Source organism: Lemur catta, chromosome 2, assembly GCF_020740605.2.
Source record: "Lemur catta isolate mLemCat1 chromosome 2, mLemCat1.pri, whole genome shotgun sequence".
NCBI lineage: Eukaryota > Metazoa > Chordata > Mammalia > Primates > Lemuridae > Lemur > Lemur catta.
Window position 1 is genome coordinate 129,071,970 of NC_059129.1, and position 13,327 is coordinate 129,085,296.

The window sequence follows — 13,327 nt, forward strand, 5'->3', positions numbered from 1 at the left end:
TGGCTGGGAGTGGTCAGGGAAGACCCCCTTGAGGAAGCTATTCAAGTCAATAGCTCAAGGTGGTAGAGGGTGTTGGCTGAAGGCAGAGCCCATGTAAGGCCTGAAGTTGGCAGAGCTTGGCCCACAGAAAGCCTGAATGAGGCCAGTGTTTGGGAGTGAAGTGAGCAGAGCTGTACATTGACATTGGCAGAAAGATGCAGTTTGCATTTCACTCAGTAGTATTCTAATCCTGATTGAAGAGGCATCGTTTTACCTTTTAGTTTGAGGGCATGTATTATTTAGTGCATTAATGGGTGGATCGGTAAAAGCTTTAGGAATTAGTTTGGAGTGTATAGGTTGGAAAGTAGATTGTAAAATTTATGAGAACAAGCTGTCTTGCAAGAGGTAGAAACTTAAAAAAGAATATTTTCTGTTGTTAAATTTCTTAACATTTTTCCTCACCTAGATTTTTATTTGGCTTGTATTTAAGGAAAACCCAAGGAGAAGTGAGGAAGTGCTTGGTTTCTCTGCGTACTGAGCAATTTGAACAGTGGTGTTTGTAGAAATGCATACCTTGCTGTTCCTAGGCAGATAAATGCTGTCACACGTCTGAATTTGAAGGCGACAGGCTCCACACCTGGCAGACGCTCAGACCAAGCAGACCAGGATTGGGCTATGCACAGAGGCAGGAATGTAACCATTCTGGTTGGGGCAGTTGGGGAGGGACTTCTCTATCCAGGGTTCCCATACTGTTTGGCCCAGTTTTTCAGTTTGACTCCATTAAAGCATATTCTCCAGCCGAGGGGTGCACATATCTCTGTGACTTTAGAAAGCATGCGCTGTTGCTTTGGGAGGACTTGCTGAGCCCATGAGAAATGGAAGTGACATCTGATTCCACAAATGGAGACGACAGGGAGTTCCAGGCAGGTAAAGAAGACTCGCTTAGTATGTTGTGGTTACCTAAATTTTTGCCCATTTGTTCATTGACAGGAAGCCGAGGCATGACACCATCTGCCAAGAATTTGTGTGAAAATTTTTGAGTAACAGATTCTAAATCATTTTGTCTTCTGGGTGACTTGGGAATTTTTTAAAAAACATTTTTTCTTAATAATATTATGAAATAAGATAGTTACATGGGGAGAATCTAACAATGTCAGTCATTAGAAGCATTTTTGAAATAAGATTTTCTGGGAGAGGACCACTGTCAGCCTCAGAGCCTAGCACAGGGCCTGGCACTTAATGCCTGTTTGTCGAATGTGAATGGATTGGGTCCAATGTCTAATGACACACTGAGAAAGTTATTCCATCACTTCTCTGCAATGGAAGATTTGCCCAAAAGTGTCTGTTGTGAGAAAGTCATATGGAGTAGAAGTTAAACTGTAAATAAGTTAAGGAGCTGTAACCATGGCACTATTCCAAATCTCCAACAGGCGAGTAATAAATTAGCGCTCCTGCATTCATTTAATTTGTCCATTGCTCTCTCGGTTCGGTCACTCGCTCATTCTCACAGAGTTCATATCGGATGGTGCCAAGTTCCATGATAGGCTGCTGGGAAACAGATAAATAAAGCCAGATTCCTGCTTTCAGGCTTCTGAACACAGTGATTCTGCACAGTGTGTTAAGGGGTATGTTGGTGACACATACTAGGTGCTGGGGGACCACAGATTAGGAAGAGTTCAGTCCTGGAGTTTTGCTCTTCCTCAGAGGCTCAGGGAATGTTTCTCTGAAAGAAAGGACACTGAAAGGGGCAGAGAAGAATGTGGAAGGGAGGAATTCTAGGCCGAGGGGAAAGTGTTTGTGAAGGCAGAGGCTCAGTGAGTCACTCGGTGAGTGTGAATCACACGGTGAGATGCCATTTTCTAATTTATAATTCAGCTTCGCTCACTGCCCGTCATTGTCATTGCCCCATCCAGCCACACTGGTCGGCTTTCAGCTCCGGGAACAGCTTCTGTGTCCAGGCTCTTTCCTACCTGGAATGCCGGCTCCCCCGCTCTTGGCGAGCTCCCCAGCTCTTCCCTCTGGGACTGGGCACTGGATTAAATGGCACCTCCTTGGAAAAGCCTGTCCTGACATGCAGCTAAAGTAGATTTTGTCCTGTTTTCCTCACCATCCACTGCTCATGGCTTTGTTTATTTGTTTATTTGCTTTAGTGTTGACAGGTCCCCAAGACTGTGCTCTCCTTATGGGGCAGGGACCAAGACTGTCTTGTTCACTATTGTACAGTGACTGTCCTGTAGGGATGAGAGATCCTTTCACGTGAATGAATGAATGAAAAGGTGTCGTTTAAAAACAAAAACACTTGTAATGGACTTGCTATTTCTGTTTATCCCTTAAAGTTTGAGGTAATTCTTAACTAGGCACATAGGCTCTTAGCTAAGAATTTTATTCAAGGTCTTTGGGTGTTACCTCCAGGTAAAAAATAGTGGGATTTAGTTTGAATCTTGGAAAAAAGAACTTGAAAAACAATCTAAGGATTCTTTAAATTGAATATATATATATATACACACACATATATATATATATTTGAGACAGCGTCTTGCTCTGTTGCCCAGGCTAGAGTGCTGTGGCGTCAGTCTAGCTCACAGCAGCCTCTAACTCCTGGGCTCAAGCCATCCCCCTGCCTTAGCCTTCTGAGCACCTGGGACTATAGGCACATGCCACCACGTCTGGCTAAATTTTTCTATTTTTAGTTGCTTGGCTAATTTATTTTTTATTTTTTTAGTAGAGACAGGGTCTCGCTCTTGTTCAGGCTGGTCTCGAACTCCTGACGTCAAGCAATCCTTTTGCCTCGGCCTCCCAAAGTGCTAGGATTACAGGTGTGAGCCACCACGCCGAGCCTTTAAATTGAATACATTGGGAAATACTTGAAATTCTTGAGTTATAAACAAGAGAAATTGGTAAATTAAAAAAATTGAGCAACGTGTGTTGTTAAATCAAGCCATTCTTTATAGTAATTTTATAGTTATTTTTTACACTATATTTTTATTTGTATTGCTCAGTTCTCTGAAATCTGATAATTTTGATGATTTATTCTTATCTGTGCTCTGAACACTTTATTCTTTTTTTTTTTTCTTTTTTTGAAATAAGGTCTCTCTCTGTTGGCCAGGCTAGAATGCACTTGTGTATCATCATAGCTCACTGCAACCCCAGCTCCTGGACTTAAGCGATCCTTCTGCCTCGGCCTCCTAAATTAAGTAGCTGGGACTACAGGTGCATGCCACCAATCCCAGCTAATTTTCTTTTTTTTGTAGAGACAGTATCTCACTGTTGCTCAGACTGTTCTTGAACTCCTAGCCTCAAGTGATCTTCCTGCCTTGGCTTTCCAAAGTGCTAGGATTACAGGCATGAGCCATTGCACCTGGCCTGAACACTTTATTCTTATGGTTAATATCATTATTTTTCATCCTATTTTAACCTATTTAAACCCTTTAACTTATGTAGTCAGTGATGTTCTGACACTGATATTAATCTTTTTATTCAATACAGTATTCCTATAATAGATATTTTCCAACTGTGGGCTAAATTTCATTGCCATTTTTTCCACTGCTTTTGTCATTTCTTATAGTGGCTTCATTTCTACACCATCTTATCCACACTCAGATCTTTCTTCTACATGTCACATATAGCATAAGACATATTTCTATAACATAAGCTATCATGTTGAATAAGATTACACAACAAAATTTCTTTCTTTAGGAATGGCAAGTGCAAAATGTTAGTGAAATGGCATATTGAAAAAAAGGAAGATATAAAGGTGAATTGCTTAAATGATTGTGGTTGTTTTTCCCATTGGGTCTTCTCCAAATGAAAATTCCACGCGTAGATCTGTTGATCCCAAGGGGTGGCAGATAGGGCTCCTTAGCTTCAGCCAGGGATGGGTGGTTTGCATCTGTCGATTGTTCATTGGTGATATCTCTTGCCCTTATCCTGGACCTTTTGTTCTCTCTTTGGAGAAATGGGAAAGAATGCCCTTATTATATTCTACCCTGCAGGTGAAATTTTGGTGATCTTTATTTGTGAAAAGGATTTTTTTGTTTACTTGTTTGTTTCATTTATTCATTCAGCATGTATTTATTGCCCACCTACTATGACTATGCTGGTCACTAGGTATTTAAAAAATGTCGTATTACAACCAACACTAAATTATTTGGGGGCAAACTATTTAAAGAGAGGACTTCCAAACCGAAAGAAGTTGTGTGTCAGCAGAAAAATACATTGTGGTCTGTTTGGTATTTCTTTTTTTTTTTTAACAAAATTGCTGCTGGCTATAGAAGGATGATGATTTGCACTTCTGACATCACTGCCTAATATTGGGTTTCTGTGCTTGGGCTCTTTGTGCTGCGGAGGCGAGAAGCATTTTGAGAGTCTTAATTTCACCGGAACGCTGCACCTGTTGCTGGCTATTCTTGCATGTGAAATCCAGAACCTACAGTCACTTGCTTTCATTTCCTTCTCCTCCCCGCTCTTTCCGGTGTGTGTGTGGGGGGGTCAGATGAGTAACTCCTGTGAAGAGTAACCACTTTCTTCCATCTGGGCTATGATTTTAATGACCTCAGGAGTAGTCATATTGGATCTCGTTGTCATTCTGTCCCTGAAAGACTCACTTCTGAGCAGCCTCCAGAGTCTGAGGCATGTGCTTGTGCCAGGCTTGGGGACGTGGGGGGAGGGGGCTGGAACAGGCTTTCAGCAGCAGCTGCTGCTACCTGACACCTGGAACCTTACTGCTATTGAGGAACATGTATTTCCCCTTGGCTTCATCTGATTTTTGGCTATGACTCCGAGGAAGAGAGGAAGTATTGTATAGTATCATTTTCTTTCATAAAAATAATTTTGTAATCTCTGGGCCTCATGCTGGTTCAGGCAGTGCTATTGAAAGCCAGGGAGCTGCTCTCGAAGGCACACACTGGGGGAGAAGGAAGGCTCCCTAGCTGGGGCCTGGTACTGAGGTTAAGTACACTCACAGCATGAATTTAGTGTTTTACTCAGTGTCATGAAACCTCAGTTACCTCATTTTTCAAATGAGAGTTGAAATATTGACACAGCTTAACTTGTAAGAATTTTGTAGGCATCAATGAAGATAAATGTGAAAGAACTTGAAAGCTCAGGGATCCTTAAAAGTGAATACTGACCAAATTGTGTCCCAATGGTCAAATAGGAACCTGGGTAGTTCTAATCCTCTCCTGTGTTGGCAACCTCCAGGAAATTATTTTAGTCTAACTTTCCTAATTTAAAACCAACTCTGTTATATTTGATTTATTTACACTTTTATAGATAGATTTACTCAAGGACAGTCTCTGGAAGGGAAACATTTTATGGAAAGCAAAGCTTTATGTGGAATGGCACATAAATGCTCCCAACTTGGAAGCTTGGGAATGTCTTGTTCACCAGTGGGGACTGCCCTGGAGTTAGAGGACCCAGCTTTGGTTTTTGCCTTATTTCTAAATCATTTCTCCTTTGTGTCTTCTGATGTTTCTGAGTTCCCTCCTCCTGTCTGCCTCCCCCTTCTTTGCGACTCCTTAGAACACTTTAATAATAGGCTGTTTGTGCAAGTCTTGCCTGCTGCCATGTTCACGCCCACCTGTTCACTCCGCCTCTGCCCTCTCCTTTCCCCTTTTTGCGTGCTCTGGCCTGTCGCTGTACTTGAACCTGACCCTGAGACAATGATAGAGCAAGCGCCTCGACACTCCATCTAAAGCACATGGGGTTGAGTCACCTTGCCCAGCCTGGGAACTGGCTCTCTTCACGCCTGCACTGCATGGAACAGAGCAGGCGCTCTGGAAACCTCCCAGGCAGCTGACTGGCTCTCACAAGGGCTTCTCCCTGGACTCGGGCCCTGGGAACCTGCTGCTGAGTCTTGTGGCTTCATAAACTCTTGAGTGATACCATGACTTGCATTCTCTATTCTCACCTGGTTACCTCCCGGGACCTCTTTATAGCATCCTGGAAGTCCTGGGGCTGATTTAAAATACCCGCCGGTCAGTGCCTCATCATTGGTTCTGCTAATTATTACCTGGATCCTTCATCTTCTCTCCACTCTCAGCCCTAAGTTGTCACAAGCAGATGATTATGCCTCATCCCCAAGTTGACAGACATGACACATGAGAGTCTGAGTGGGTGTGCCCATGGTGAGACAGGACTGTCTTTGTGTGTACCGGCTGCAGCTGGGTCTGCACTGACTCACGCATGTTCATACCCATATCTTCTGAGGCCAGCATCCTCGGATTGGCATGAGGACATTTGCATGAAGGGAGAAATAGAATCCTGTGATCCAGGTGGAGGTGCATGCAGGTGTGTCTGATGGACTGCGGCTGGGGAGTGACTTGCCCCATGGAGGGGGGAAACTGATATGGTGGGGACTTCAATCCAGACTCCGGCATCTCCACAGACAAGCTGGGTGACAGTAGACGATGTGCAGGGCCCGGCACCCTCAGCTGCAGAGAGCCAGCAGGAAGACAGGCAGTGGCTCAAGTTTTCTGAGGTTGTCAGTGCAGGTGGGTCCTACAGGATACTTGGTCACGTCTCTCAATTTTTTTTTTTTAACCGCAGACACAAAGGAATAATCTCCAGGTGTCTCTTCTTCATACCTTCCCATGAAGCTTGAAAGTTCTAGAACTCTCTAGAAACTAGAGAAGTTTTCCTCACAATGCCAAAAAAGGCACTTCAAGAAAACTCCCTTGCTGTCCTTTGCTCCACGGGCCAGCAGGCTGCCACTTGATTTCTAAAAACAGAACGTGTAAACAGTTCAATAAAATCACCCCCTTTCTTTTTTTTTTAAATAATATTTAAAAATTCCTCTTTCTTCTTAAAGTATTTGTGTTGCTTTATTCATGTCTTTTACTGTCTCCTTAAATAACTGTTCTCACTCTGACGACGGCCTGCCTTCCTGCCCCTCCGCTGAGATGTTTGCAGCTGCAGGGGCATCCTGGGACCTCTGCCTTAGGTGGCCAGCAACGGAGGGTTCCTCCCGTGGCCCTGGCAGACGGGATCCAGCTTCTCCAGAGTGACGGCTTCTCTCGGCACCCACGCCACAGATGGCTGTCAGCCACTACATGCCTCACCTCATTGGGTTCCGGGCAGTTGCCACTTCTGTTTGGAAACAACACTGCCAGTGAGGAACCCTGCCACCCACAGCAACCCCTGACCTCTCACCCCCCCACCCCTGACCTCTCACCCCTGACCCCTCTGTGCTGAGAGGACGGCCGCCTTGGGAGGGAACCATGAGTTCCCCTCTTAGCTCCCTGCTCACCTCTCCTGGAGCACCTGCTACCTCTCCCTACCCCCTCATTAAGGGATTCAGTGGGATTGTTTCTATCTCTTAATCTCACTGCGCTCATGCAGCTTTCCTGAGATACTTGTAAGAAAGGTTATAATTTAATCCTGAAATACATTTTCTAGGAATTTTCCTTTTAATTCCTTATTCCAAGTAGGTGTCTTTGTCTGTTTGAATATGAGAAAATGAAATGAATACTTAAAACACGATTTCTCCCCCTTCTATTTCCCCCTTTTATTAATTCCTTGAAGTTTATGTCTGAAGTCTGCCTCTGTGTGGTTGGGGATACTTTCTAAGCTCTTCAATGTTGGGGACTTAGTTTTAACTCTCTTTAACATAATTTTGTTGATGATAGTGTCATTCAATTCCGTTAATATACTAATATGGAAACAAAGGCATGATTTCAGATTTTATTTATATCTTCATGCTTTGGAAAAACAATCTCATGAGAAATCCCTCAGCCCATTAAATACCATCCTTGACATTACTTTTTTGGGTTTGCTTGTTTTTAAAAAAACGTTTTCCTGGCTTTTGCTTTTAATAATTGTTTTAACTATACCAACAATAGCATACTGAGTATTTTTAGACATGTGTTATTAAAATTTTGCTAAGATTCTTTTCATGTCAACATGTGGGATTTGGTTAATAATCATTATTGTGATCAAGAACTGAGGTAGAATTTCCTAGCTAGATGCAAATGAATTAAAAAATCCCAACATGCTCTTTGATTATTAGAGAAGTTGTATTCTAAACAATATTACTCTGATGAAAATATTATCGGGAATACCTAGATTGTGAGGATACACTCTGCCTTTTTCATTTTGGCATCCTCCTCGGCTGTAATGCCATGCAGGTGGTTAGTACAGTCAGGGGTTGGGGGGACATATGAACTTCATGGAAGATATTCGATTCTGTCCTGGCAGTTGGAGACTTTTAAGGATTTTGAAGCTAGACAGTTGTAGGTACTCAAGAAAAGTCACTCCGGGGGCTCTATGGGAGGGTGATTTGGAGTGAAGAGCCCTTCTTTAGAGGCAGAGGGAACATCTCCTGGCTCTGCCAGGAGACCAGGTAGAAGAAGATATGGGGGTGTGGGGGGTTGTGGGCAGGAGATGGATGAAGCTGTGGCTTTCATAGATACAGATCCATCATCCTTCATCTGCACTTACAACGTCCAAAAAGAGCTCTGAAAACCAAAAGGTATTTTCTTTGTAATTCGTTTTGACAGTAAAACCTGAGCTTGGGCTAAGCTCATTTGATGATGAAACCTGAGCTGAACAGCTGGAGTTCTTTTAAAATCCTTACTTATCCCACTCACCATTCATTAAACATACATATTTGCTGCAGAACTATTAATATTCACATGTTTGATTAGGGGAATTTGCCCTGGATCTTGCTGGTTTTTGTTTTCAGTGTACTATATGACTCATGCTTTATAACTTTTCTCAAATGGGAAAAGTTTTGATTTGGCAACACACCTGGCCCTAGGGTTTTGGACAAAGTGTTGTGAAACTCTATTTGACTTGTGTTTACAGGATAAGGTTGGTAAGACTGACTGATGATACATGGAGAGAAGAACTGTGAAGGAAAAGAACATTTCTAGGAAGATTCAAAGTTAATGATAACACTACCTCATCAGCATGAAGGGAAGGAGAACTTTGGGAGGGGCATCAGAAACGTTCATTAGATAAGGCATGATTTATTTAAAAAATCTTGAGGTTTTGAAATATGGCTCATATTTCAAAGGGGGCAATTGGAGGAGGACAATTGGGATTTGAAAGATAATTGTAGATTAGTTCATAGTATTGTATCCATGTTAATCCTCTGGTTTTGATCATTGTACTCTGGTTACATAAGATGGAAATATTTGGGGAAGCTCAGCGAAGGGAATATGAGAACTCTGTGTACTATTTTTATAACTTCTTTTAAAAGTCTAAGATTATTTCAAGACAGAAAGTTTTAAAAAATGAGAAAAAAATTGTTTGTTATATCAGGAAATGGCATCATCCAAGCTGCTTTTAAGTAGAGAATATCTATTAGTAGGAGTCTAGTTTTCTTGGAGAATTTGAAGTCTACAAATGAAAATCAAGTAAAATTTCAAAGTCAGGGCTTCACCCTTTCCCGTTTTTTTTCTTTCCTTTTTCTTAAAGCTGCCCTGGTTTCTATAAGATTAATTTCTCATTTTCCGATCTGAGAAAAATGTTTGACTGAAGCTTAACTGCATAAAGAATAGTTACAAAATGAAGCCTGTAGTGTCTTGAGGGTTCATGGGAAGTGCCAGGACTGGTCCCTTGCATTTGGTCTCCTTGGTATTGGAGGGTGAGGTTTGGCTCTAGCTCTAGCTTGCTGCTCTGCAGGGTCAGGTGTAGGTTGATTATTTAGGACTGACAGTTATAATACGATGTTCAAAGCCAAGAGGGTTTTGTAGATAACAGGAAGAATGAAGAAAATGTGTTCATTCAATGGCCAAGGTCGCCTGGCCTGGGTTTGGTGGTGCTGATGTTGCTGGGTGTGTGTTTCCCCCCTGGAGAGAGGATTAGTTTCCGAATGCCTTTGCTTCAGTCTCTCACTTTGACACCACCTCCTGTAGTTTCGGCTGATTTGTTTTGTAATTCTCTCTCCACTCCAATCCTTTCTTTCCTTTTTGATGAGAGTAGACCTAGGCTGGCAGCCAGTTGCTGTTGAGCTATAATAGAGCTAGTGGTATGAACAAAATTTGATTACTGCTGTCAACACCAGATTGAATAAGAAAGTGCATACCCTAGACAGATACTTGCAACATAAATGGTCTATTGATTTCACAAGAACTAGAAATGAGGCCACCGTGTAATCTAGCAGAAGAATGGATCTGTGAATAGAGTGGGTTCTGACATTACAGAACAGTTTTAAAAAGTGCCCCCTCCTATGAGATCTTTTTAGAAGAACCTTCAGATAACTTTTGACAAACTGATTGTAGCTCCTGATTTTCTTCACTTTCAAGTATTTGCAGAAACTGCAATGAATAGTTTGATTTTCCTGCATAGAATCTAGTTTAGAAGTTATATTGGTTGTTACAGACCTTATTTGCTCCTGAGCTATGATGACATTTCCACTTAGCTTAATATGAATGTTTTAGAAATTTCCCACAATGGAAAGTTCTATTTGACATATGAAAGTTCAACGGTCAGTTTCATAGTTAGCTGAATGCCAAGAAATAACTAAAACAATGGATTACATAGTGCAGCCTTGGGACATGGAGAATTTTTTAGAAGATGGATGAAGTCACATTATTAATACATGTTGCAAGGCCTGAGGCCTTACATAGAAAAGTAAAGAAAAACGTTTTTGTTTTTTTCAAGTTAATAGCCTTTTGGTATTTTCTTTGTTGTGCTTTATATAGATTTTGTTCCATTTAGTTTTTTTTTGAGGGATCAGAAAAAATTAAATCTTTTTTTTTTTTTTTTTTTGTTGAGACAGGGTCTTGCTTTGTTGTCCGGGCTAAAGTGAGTGCCGTGGCGTCAGCCTAGCTCACAGCAACCTCAAACTCCTGGGCTTAAGCAATCCTACTGCCTCAGCCTCCCGAGTAGCTGGGACTACAGGCATGTGCCACCATGCCCAGCTAATTTTTTCTATGTATATATTTTAGTTGGCCAGATAATTTCTTTCGATTTTTAGTGAGATGGGGTCTCGCTCTTGCTCAGGCTGGTCACGAACTCCTGAGCTCAAGCAATCCACCTGCCTCGGCCTCCCAGAGTGCTAGGATTACAGGTGTGAGCCACCTCGCCCAGCCTCAGAAAAAATTAAATCTTAAAATAGGATGTTTTAGAAAAGAAGTCATTAACATCATGGTATGTGAATTGGTTCAGACATGGTTAGGTTTGAAAAAGGGATAATCCCTTTGATTTATATATTTTTTTTTGGTTAATTACTATCTTTCTCCCAATATCACACTTTTGAGAGGGAAAGGGAAATTATTGCTCATTCTAGATCCTGACTTGTCCTTCTTGTTGACTACCTTCAAAATTTGAGATGCTTAATCTTAAATTACATCTGGTCTAAAATTTCTTTCTATAAAAAATCGTGGCTATTGACTTACAAAAGGCTGCTTTAATTTTACCTGTTTCTATCTAAGAAGAAGACACATATAGAAAAACAGGTGGAAAGAACCAATATGTAAAGATTGAAATGTCATATTTGCATTTAGAATTTCATTATCTTACCAGTTTTCAGAAGCAACCCTTTGATAGAGGAAGAAGGGCCTGGCTACTTTAGTAGCCTCTTACTAGAGATAGTGATTTGAGGCCAGAAAGTTTAGCTGGTATGAACCCATACAACTCTACCAGCAAAAATGTTGAAATTCTTTGATACTTACTGGAAAACAGCCACTGTCAAAGATGAACACCGTAAGGATTTCGCTTCCACATTGTCTCAGTAACCATTTTGATTGGGTGCTGCCATGCCTCACTGGTTGTTCTGTATTTTGAATATTTGGCCCTGCCTATAGGAATGGAGACATTTTTGGGCTACTGATAAAAACTGAGTTTTGATCGCCATCAAGAAAGTGCAAATCAAATCACAACAAGATGTCACTTCATACCCACTAGGATGGCTGTAATAAAAAAAGGCAGGTAATACCAAGTGTTGGTGAGAATATAGAGAAATTGGAAGCCTTATACACTGCTCGTGGGAATGTAAAATGGTGCAGCTACTCTGGAAAACTGTCTGGCAGTTCTTTTTTTGGTTATGCATAGCGTTACTATATGACCTAGCAATTCTCCTTGATATTTGTATTTTGGATATATATATATCCAAAAGAAGTAAAAACGTATGTTCATATGAAAAATTTGTACACAAATGCTTATAGAAGAATTATTGGCATTAGCTAAAAGGTGGAAAAAAACCCAGATGTCCATGACTTGATGAACAAATAGGTAGAATGTGATTTATCCATACAATGGAATATTATTCAGCCATAAAAAGAAATGAAATAACTATAAATGCGACAACCTAATGAATCTTGAAAACATTATGCTAAGTAAGTGAAGAAGCCTGTCCCGAAAGCCTGTGTACTATTTGATTTCCTTTATATGAAATGTCCAGAATAGGCAAATCTATAGCAACCAGAAGCAGATTTTAGTGGTTGCCTTGGGCTGAGGGGTGGGGAGAGGCAATGGAGAGTGACTGCTTTTAGGGATGATAAAATGTTCTAAAATTGATTGTGATGATGCTTGTACAACTCTGTGAATACACTGAAAATCATTGAATTATACACTATACATGGATAATTGCATACTGTGTGAATCACATATCAATAAATTTGTTACCAAAACAAAAAAAGAATTGGGCTTACACTATAAATGTGATCTATATTGCTGTGCTTTTCACCGTGTCTCTCCTCACAACAGTCCTAGACGACAGGGGAGGTCACTACTCCCATTTTACAGATTTGGAGATTGAGGTTTAGAGAGAGCATTTTGCCGGAGTCACACAGCTTCTTGTCTAGAGAAAATACAGAGATAAGGAGAGTGGGACAAATATTGTTTCTCTTTTCTGTTCCTCCAGGAAGAGCGATGCCTTTTAGTTCAAATCAGTGTGTATCTTGACAAAGATACATATTCTATGAAAATCTTTGCTAACAAGTATAAAGTTTCTATTAATATTTCAAAGCAAGAAAGAAAACTAAGGACCAAGAAACTAGATGCAATAACATGAATGATGCCTTTCTTTGTTTTTTGCATGTGTGTGGATAGCATGTGCATAAGTGACCGCAAGAGAGCAAGGCAAATACCCCAAAACAGAGTAAGCTGGAAAATATGAGTAAAATAGTTACCTCTTATCTTGTACTTCTGGGTGGTGAAACTTATTTTTTCCATAATCGCAATTTCTAAGGGATGAAGAAGAAATCCTTTTGAGTTTTGTTTCCCCAAGTTATATATAGATACTAAAGTGAAATAATAAGTCCGATTTATTCTTTGAAGTATAGTTAATATGTAACCAAACTCCTCAGTGCAGTTATATACCCAGGGCTAACGCCTTTATTTATATACCTAGTGGGTAGCGGGTGGGTGGAGCGGTTCCTTACCAGCTGACGCTGTCAAAACA

The 13,327-nt window shown here is 41.0% G+C and overlaps 1 protein-coding gene across 2 annotated transcripts in view; it reads left to right on the forward strand.

Moving 5' to 3' along the window:
* Positions 1-13,327, forward strand: part of UTRN (utrophin) — a 472,601-nt gene that overhangs the window by 41,996 nt on the left and 417,278 nt on the right. The gene's annotated exons all lie outside the window — the stretch shown is intronic.